Below are 8,652 nucleotides of genomic sequence, written 5' to 3' on the forward strand. Positions count from 1 at the left end.
TGGATTCGTCCATACAATGTAAGAAAATGGTGAAAAATCGATCACTCTTTCCCAAAGCCCAAGCTGCAACCTAAAATGTCTTCTTTTGTCCTGATCACCAGTTCTGAATTTAAAACATTCACATCAGAGAATCTGGGATTCTTCTTCTTAAAAAAAATGACTCAAAGAAAATTCTAATTACTGACAAATTATTTAGTTGTTAGCAACTAAATGATCAATCAACTAATTGTTGCAGCTCCTGTCTTTTTATCAGTATGGTCTACACTTGGCTCCACGGCAGCATATCTTGACATGTGATAAGAGGATTGTCTTTTCGAACACAGAGATGACACATACTTAAGTTTTTAAGTAGACCAAACATGATACAAAATATTGTGCCTGATCTACTTAAAAAAGGTAAGGCAACTTTTTGCATCAGATGATTATGTATATAATGCAAGGCTAGTCTTTGTATAGGCTACTTAATTTCTTGAATGTAAGACATGAGTTTTGGAAGTAAAGTCTACTTAACTTTGCAAGCAAAGTCAACTTAGTTTAATTAAGTAGAATTTACTTATAAAATAAGGTTCAGTCATTTACACAACTAAGTTGACTTTACTTGAAAGATTAAGTTGAATTTACTTGATAAATAAATATTGACTTTACTTACAAAACTCATTTCTTACACACAAGAAATTAAGTAGCCTATACAAAGGCCAGCCTTGCTTTAACTACATATTAATCTGATGCAAAAAGTTGCCTTACCTTTTTTAAGTAGATCAGGCTCAATATTTTTATCAGTGTATGTTCTATAAGTTGTTCAGATATCCACTTAAGTTAGCATCAAAACCAGCTAGCATCAGTCCAGCTCTTTTGTAATAGCATGATGTACATGTACATGTGGCTGTTGTACAGTGCAAGTCAGTGGATTAAGAGTGCTGTGTGGCTGTGTTCAAGATAGCTCGAATCCTAACAATTTCCATGTAGCTCCTTTGAACACATTAACAACACATTAATCTATTTTCTTTCTGTCATTCAATCATGCATTTAATTCTACATTGTTTGTGACTTTATCCATCTCAAGATATCAGCCATCAGGGGCGGAGTGGGACACTAAAATCCACCGGGAAAATTCTGACGGCACCGGCCCCCCTCCCTTCAAACACACACACATCAATAGCACAAACAAAATATATGTCGATTTAAATTACTAATAGGCTACGTATAGTCTACATTTGGAGAAAGGAATTGTAGTGCTAATGCAATACAACAAGCCTATCAACCACAAACCAGGCACTTTCAATAAATGTGTAAGGAACTAGATATTTAAGTGCAGCATAAAAACAGCTTTGTGGGTGGATGGAAATTTCAAGCATCATGCAAGGACACATGTATCTGTATCATAGCACTCCAATAGTTGCCTGTATAAATTTAAAAAAGGCCTAGCCTACAGACAATGTCAACCTAACAACACAGGTAATTAAATAATTGAAAAAACAGGCACTTGAATAATAAGGGTGTCACGATTTCGATTTTATATCGAAATCGTTCGAAATTACATCTCAATCTCAAACTTAAAAGTAGAATCGACGATGCAGCCACACCACACCCCCAATGTCACATCCAGCATGTATGCCAAGACGCACAAACGCACGTGCTGAACTGCAACATCAACACTCCCCTAATTTTAGGCTGCAGCCAGTTAAAATATACACATCAACCTACCGAAATCAAAGCCCCTCTTGCTACTTTGAAATCACCGGTGTGGAAGTACTCGTTCATTCACGTCAATTAAAACTAACTTACCCTACTCAACTTAGCAAGTGAAAAGATGATCTAGTTACAGTCCAAAGTTACTTTAAGGCTTAAAATGCACATTGATAAGTATCCATGAACACTAACCTTGGGTCTCTTCAAAGTGTGCTGAAACGATCAAATTATGTATTCTGTGTTGTTTCATTTCACTATGTTCAAGTCTCTGTTTTAGCCTGTTGGTTCTGTTTACATTACAACCTCGCGGTTGGAACGGTTCCAAAATAAAAAGCGATTTCAAAATAAAAGCCCCCCAAAACAGAAAAGGAAAAGGCCAAAAGAGTAAATAACATATAAGGAATGCATTAATAGTAATGTTGAAAAAAAGATCGAAAGATCGAATCGTGACTTTAAAATCGAAAATTGCATCGAATCGAGGATTTGGAGAATCGTGACACCCCTATTGAATAAGTAGATTAAAGTAGGCCTATAAAGGCTTACATATATTATAGACAGTTCCAACGAGTTCCACAAACCATTTATCAGCCTGAGTGGCCCATTAATTAGTCATAGGCTAGGCTGTAGGCTACATATCAACATAAGACTAGCTTGTGCTAGTTTCTGCCTAGCAATTCACCCCTTGCAGACACGTGACTTAAGTCACGTGACGGCTCCATGCTGGATGGCAAAAAGATGGGAGACGGATGGCAAATTACATTATGTCATAAAGATTATGATGAACTGAACACCATTACTATAACATCTTTGTAGTTCAATGTATTGCTGTTTGGGGTCTGATAGTCAAAGAAGATGCCAGTGGTGTTGTTAGATGAAATGGGTCATGATCGCAAATGTAAAGTTATTAAAACTGGTGGTAACAGCAAGGGGAGATAACGTTACGTTAGGCTACTGTAATTAACATTATGGTAAATGAACACCCATAAGTATTTCTGGACTAAAATATTGCAAAGCGATTTGGTTACTTTATTTGTCTTGCTTTTATCAGTTGTAACATAGTCAAAACGTTAAGAATGTCATATCAGAACATGAAATAATAACTAGCTGCCACACTTAGAAGCTAGCTATTCTAGCTAACGTTTATCGTAGCTCATAGTGCTAGGGCTAATGTAACTCGTCAGTTTGTACGTTGCCCAGCGAATAAACTTACTTACATGTCTTAAGTTAAAGAATTGAAAGAAATTGGAAATTTAAAAAAAACTTGAACGGTATTATCTGTTTACATTCAGATCTTGCCAAAGACTTTGCCTAAGTGCTATCTGCCGTCCTTTTCAGAGTCTATGGTTGCTATAGCAACCGCTGCTGTGCTTCATACACTGCGGAGATAAGCATGCAATACTCCCGAAACACAAAGAAAACAAACCAAAATATATCTATGCAAGAACATGGGATGTTGTTGTATTCCAAACAATAAGCCAACAGTCGTGGAAGGGCATTACTACGGTTTAATCTCACTATAATCTCCTAGCTGTTCCTCGAACTTAATCCCTTGTAGGGTCATGCCATTAGACAAAAGGCCGCTCATTTATCCCCCTACATTTCTGTAAATAGACTTGACCTGCAATCGGTTCATTGGATAAACCAGAAACTCATTCCCCATTCCCAGGAGGCTTTGCTCCGTTCTAGCTTAAGATGAACTGAACTGAAAGAATCAACATTGATAATGTGTTGATTATGACAATTAAAAATAAATGACACTAAAAAAAATAATTAAAAAAAAAGCAATACGTAGCCTTTTTTAAGCAACACCAAAATTGCGTTTGTTAGTATTAGAACGCTGCCAGTTTCAATGACGTCACTGGCATGGTAGGACCATAGACTGTAAAAAATATGGACAAAGCGTCTGTGACGTTACCCATAGATTTTCTGAAGAACGGTTATGTATGGGCGGCGCCATCTCGGAAAACCTTGGGAAATCCTAACCCCGCCCACCTCCTGAGCAAGCCGGTGAACCCGCCTCGTCGTCAGCCGAGCAGCCTCAGCTAAGCTATCTGTAATGTTAACGTTAGGCCTACAAGATGGACTGGCACAGACGTTGCTGTAACATAATTTGCTGGTAAGTTTGATCTGCTAACGTGAAGTTCATGTATGTTTCTTAATGCCGTGTTCAGACACTTTTTAATTTTGTATGCTGAAAGGTATTCGGGTGAACGGTTGAAAAGTTGAGAATGAAGAGTTGAGTTTGCAGATTCTAACGTTAGCTTCTAGGTAGCTAAAATAAACTAACGTTAGCCATCCCTCCCTTGCTGAAGTTACGGTAAAATAACATAGAGTAATTTAGCAGTTTAGCGTTACAGGTTCAGCAACTCATACTGACAAAAATGTATCTTTGCCTTTATTGTTTTGTGATTAACGTTAGCATCTCATATCCTCAGTGGCAGCCATCATTGTAACGTTAATTAATTTACGATAACATCAGCCAGCTCGCTGTATTCTGTCAACGTGTGGTGTGAATTGATAACAAAATCGTAGTAGGGTATTAGTTAACTTGTACATCATGAATTCATTTTGATTAACTCTTAATATCACGTTTTGAAATCGCTATATTGCTCTAAAGTTGTCAGTGGTAGCTTGGTCTAAGATGACATTGAAATTTCTCATCGGTGGCCATTTCACGATCCAGCGTTCATGTTCTGTTAGCTTGCCTTATTTCCCCTTCTTGTCAGGCTATTATCAAAACGTTAAATCCAGTTACAGTGTCCGGTGTTTGGCATAACAATGCCAATATTAGTGTAGTTTGTCACTGAAGACCCATTTCAAATCGCACAATAGTACTACAGCATTGTACAATAACTGTACTTTTGTTGATTACAACAAGTAGTGTTGGTTTGCATTATTGTATTATCTTGTAAGATATATATAGGTACTAATGAAGGTTTACCTTTCTATTTTGGCAGTTCGCCATGGGGAGGAGGCGGCAAGGAGGTCCATGGGCTCTAACCTGGGACTAGAGGTCCAGGTGAAGTGGTTTGGCTGGGGTGTGGTGATACTGAACCCATTGAGACTATACAGTACATTTCACTTTATGTCTATTGATGGACTGTTACACCTACCCTTTACTTATGCCAAACCCATTTCTGTTCTTTAAATATCAGAAAGCAAACTTACTGTTGATGGCACTGAACTTGCACTTGGAAATGTTTATGGAACTTTTCTGAACGGTGAATTACATTAAAACTCATGCCAAACCAATTTGCCTGTGCTTTCAAAAACATTTATACAAATCCGTCAGCTTCAGTCAGTAGGTTGAATTGAAGACCCAGATGCTGAAGTAAAGGTGATTTTTTACTTGTATATCTTGAGCATTACAGGTAACCACTGAATTTGTGAAACTAAAATAACAAAAACTAATATGTGCTAAGCTAGTACATAGTCAATACATATTAGATCACTTTAAAGACACAGATGCAAATGCTGTAAATAAAAGGTGAACAAAGTCCTTGAAATCAGAAGCTGCCACTGCTCAATGACTTCTGCCCCATCTGGTAGGATTTCAAAATGTTCCAGATCTGAAAACAGAAATATTGGTATATGTCACATCCTTGAACTTACTGTAAACTATGAACAAGTGCTCACAAATTAAGCTAAAAAATATATTTTTTATGTGGCAATCATAGACTGTGGAGGCAATATATGACAACAACGAAGTAAGATTTGCAGACTCACTCCCAATATTTATAATGAACAACAAACTCGCAGAACACTTAGCTGAATGGGGACAGGACACGCGTATTCAACTATTGCACATGCCCTGTTTATGCGGGCAATAAGCAAAAACAAATGTGGTGTATTTAAAGTAATGTAGAAAAAATATTTCTTGTATTTTTGTGTTTTCAGTGAAACAGTGTAAGCTCATATCTACACCCTATTGAGGTAGTTATTAACAGTTAGGCCAAGGTCCAGTCAAACAGTAGCCAGCCACTGGTGCCATATTGTTTAATTATGCAATCTGTATCCAACCAAAACCTGCTAATTTGAAGGCATAATACAACTACTTTCCGTGTGTGACTTATCAAAAGATGCTAATGATAAATTATTTTGATAGTTATTGCACAGATGTGCCCTGGACTGCTCAAAATAAAAGGCCACTCTAAATGTCTGAAATGCATTCATGTTTGTTCAGTATATGGTAACGATGTCTGGAATATACAACCAGTAGGTTGCTCCAATTAAATGTATGAAAAATGTCAAAGTACCATGGAATCAGTGCTGAAGTGATGCTTCTGAGTGTCGACTGCACAGACGAGAATTGAAGTTAGGAGTCCAAAGCCCTCTCCAGCACCCAGCCTGTCTGGATTACCTACAGGGAAACTTTGCATAGACAAGAAGTGTTCGTTCAAATTTGTGTTTAACAAATAAATGGCATCAATAAGAGTTTCAAACGTTAGTTATAACTATCGCTTGTTATCACAGCTCCATGTTCAAAGTATACGGTCAATTGTTCATAGCGGTTCACAATTTTGCCTCAGCTAGCCGACAACAAGCCTTTTAATGCTTCGGCTGAAGTTTTTTTTTTTTTTTATCTTAAACGTGACAACCCAAAGACTGTATAAATTGTCAATGGACTAAGCATTCCCACAGAGCGTTACAAAAGGTTTTTTGACGAGAACATGCTTTGTTGCCCCAGTATGTTTGTGAACTAACGTTAACTTTAGAGCTGTCTGTTCATTGACTCACACCTGGCTAGTATGACCAACGTTAAGCTAACTCATAACGGGAGCACAATGGTTTTCACTAACGTTAACTTTATTCAAGTTAACTAAATGTATGTGTGTGCTTCTGCCATTCGGTCATCATTTTCGACATTAACTTATTTGAGGCGATATGACGCTAAAGTAGCCAAACGTTAGTGCCCACTCGATGCTAAATAATGCTAACATCTAGTGCTACGTGAAATAGTAGTGGAATGAATGTCACTTACCTGAAAAAACTGGAAAGAAGTCTTCTTAAAGTGTCGGTTAGTAGGCTTCAATTAATAGCTTAGCAAACCATTTTATGTCAGCTTTTTGAATAAAGATGTTCAGAAAGGATGTGGTAACTTTGTGAATAATCATGGCTGAGACGTCAAAGTTTCAGGGTTTCCACTTTCCACTCAGCTGGCAACGTCTGCTGCTGTATGCCTCGACGTCAGCCGTCAATCAAGCCGACCACGCCCTTAATTATTCATATATTTTATATCTAAATGTGATCTAAACTAGTGAGTTAGAAAATAATTCACCCCCCTCACAGTTGTCAGGCACTGGGAAACTACCGAAAAGTACAATAAAAGTCCATGGGACCAGGCTTTAAAAACATGTATTTACGCTGTGAAAACGGACATTTTAACATGGGAGTCTATGGACATTTGCTCGCTTTTGGGACCAGTCCCTAGCGGATTTTCGATGTATTGCAGTTTTTCGAACTTCCGGGTAGGCTTCATTGTTCAGATTAGAATGTTGCCGCTTGGGGTAACAAACTAGAACAGTTAGCGCAACTTTTTTTTTTCGAACGGACGGAATATGGTTACATACTGTAATATGTTTATTAACGGGATAAGGAAGACGCAGATCTGTTCCAGAATCACTGTTTATCATATTTAATGACATAACATTGCTATAGCTTTGTAATAGGTTTTGATGAAGGTGGCATAGCTTCTCTGCTATAGGCTACTAATCGACCGTGATCATCTATTTACCAAATGGGGGTTAGGAAAACCACACGATAAATTCCGTGCATCAAAGCAGACTGGAACATTCATGTCTAGCAGTATTCATGCACGCCAGCTGTTTACTGTCTTTAAAGCACGGGGTGCGTCTGTCTAATTCTCAAACAGCAGAATGCTATGAGACATACGTTCACACTCGTTCTCATGTTTCAATACACTTTAGGTCAATATCACACCGGAATTCTCCTTTAAATGCTATGTTAAGATACAAGTACGCCTGGGTCAATGTATAACATTAGCTTGGGATGTTTTTACAGTAAGCATTGGTAGTTGTGAAAGCAGCTGCATCCCTTCTCAATATCAAAATATGGAAATGCTAACATATCTTTTCTTTCTCCCTCAAGGTGCTTTGCTTAAATGTCTCAGCCCTTAGGCTCTTCCTAAGGATACCTCCACTGATGAAGGTAGAGTGAATTTCTCTCGCTGAGCTGTTAATGACCATTTCCAATATGCCAACAGTGAAATGGTCAAACGTACTTCACAGGTAATCTCAGATTTTTTTTTTCAATTATTTTCCCAGGTACACCATCAACTTCATCCTCCATTCATGAGGAAGAAGCTGACATTGGATTTTATGGTACGGTGGTGTTTTTGCAAATGTTCAAAATGTTCAAAACTAATGCACAGCATATATATATATATATATATATATATATATATATATATATATATATATATATGCAACAGCAGTATTTGCACTGTCAACATTTTTTATTTATATAAAGTGTGGGTGAATTTAAACTGTATGGCTATGCTGTGGTTCCTGTAGGCTTTGCGTGCGGTGGGTGGGGGCCTCCATGTCCATTTTGCTTGGAGCCCCCAAATTCCTTGAAACAGCCCTGGACCATCATATTATAACTCACCAATATGTGGGTGTCTGCAGTTGTTTTTCTTACATTTGATTCACATTTTCAGGTGATAAATACTGAGATTTTTTAGGTTGATGTCTCCTATTGAAGTCTTCTGAACAAGTCTTCATAACATAATTATGCACATAAGTATATATTTTTTTGGACTTGGAGTAGCATGCTTACAACCTCAGTACTAACCTAGGCTTTGGCCACATAACATAACCATAACATAGCCTAGGCTTTAGCCTACCACATAACATAACCATAACATAACCTAGGCTTTAGCCTACCACATAACATAGGCGTAGTATTTCTGCTGTGTTCTGCTGATTTCATTTTTGTATTGCA

Source organism: Alosa sapidissima, chromosome 21 (assembly GCF_018492685.1).
Source record: "Alosa sapidissima isolate fAloSap1 chromosome 21, fAloSap1.pri, whole genome shotgun sequence".
Taxonomy (NCBI): Eukaryota; Metazoa; Chordata; class Actinopteri; order Clupeiformes; family Clupeidae; genus Alosa; species Alosa sapidissima.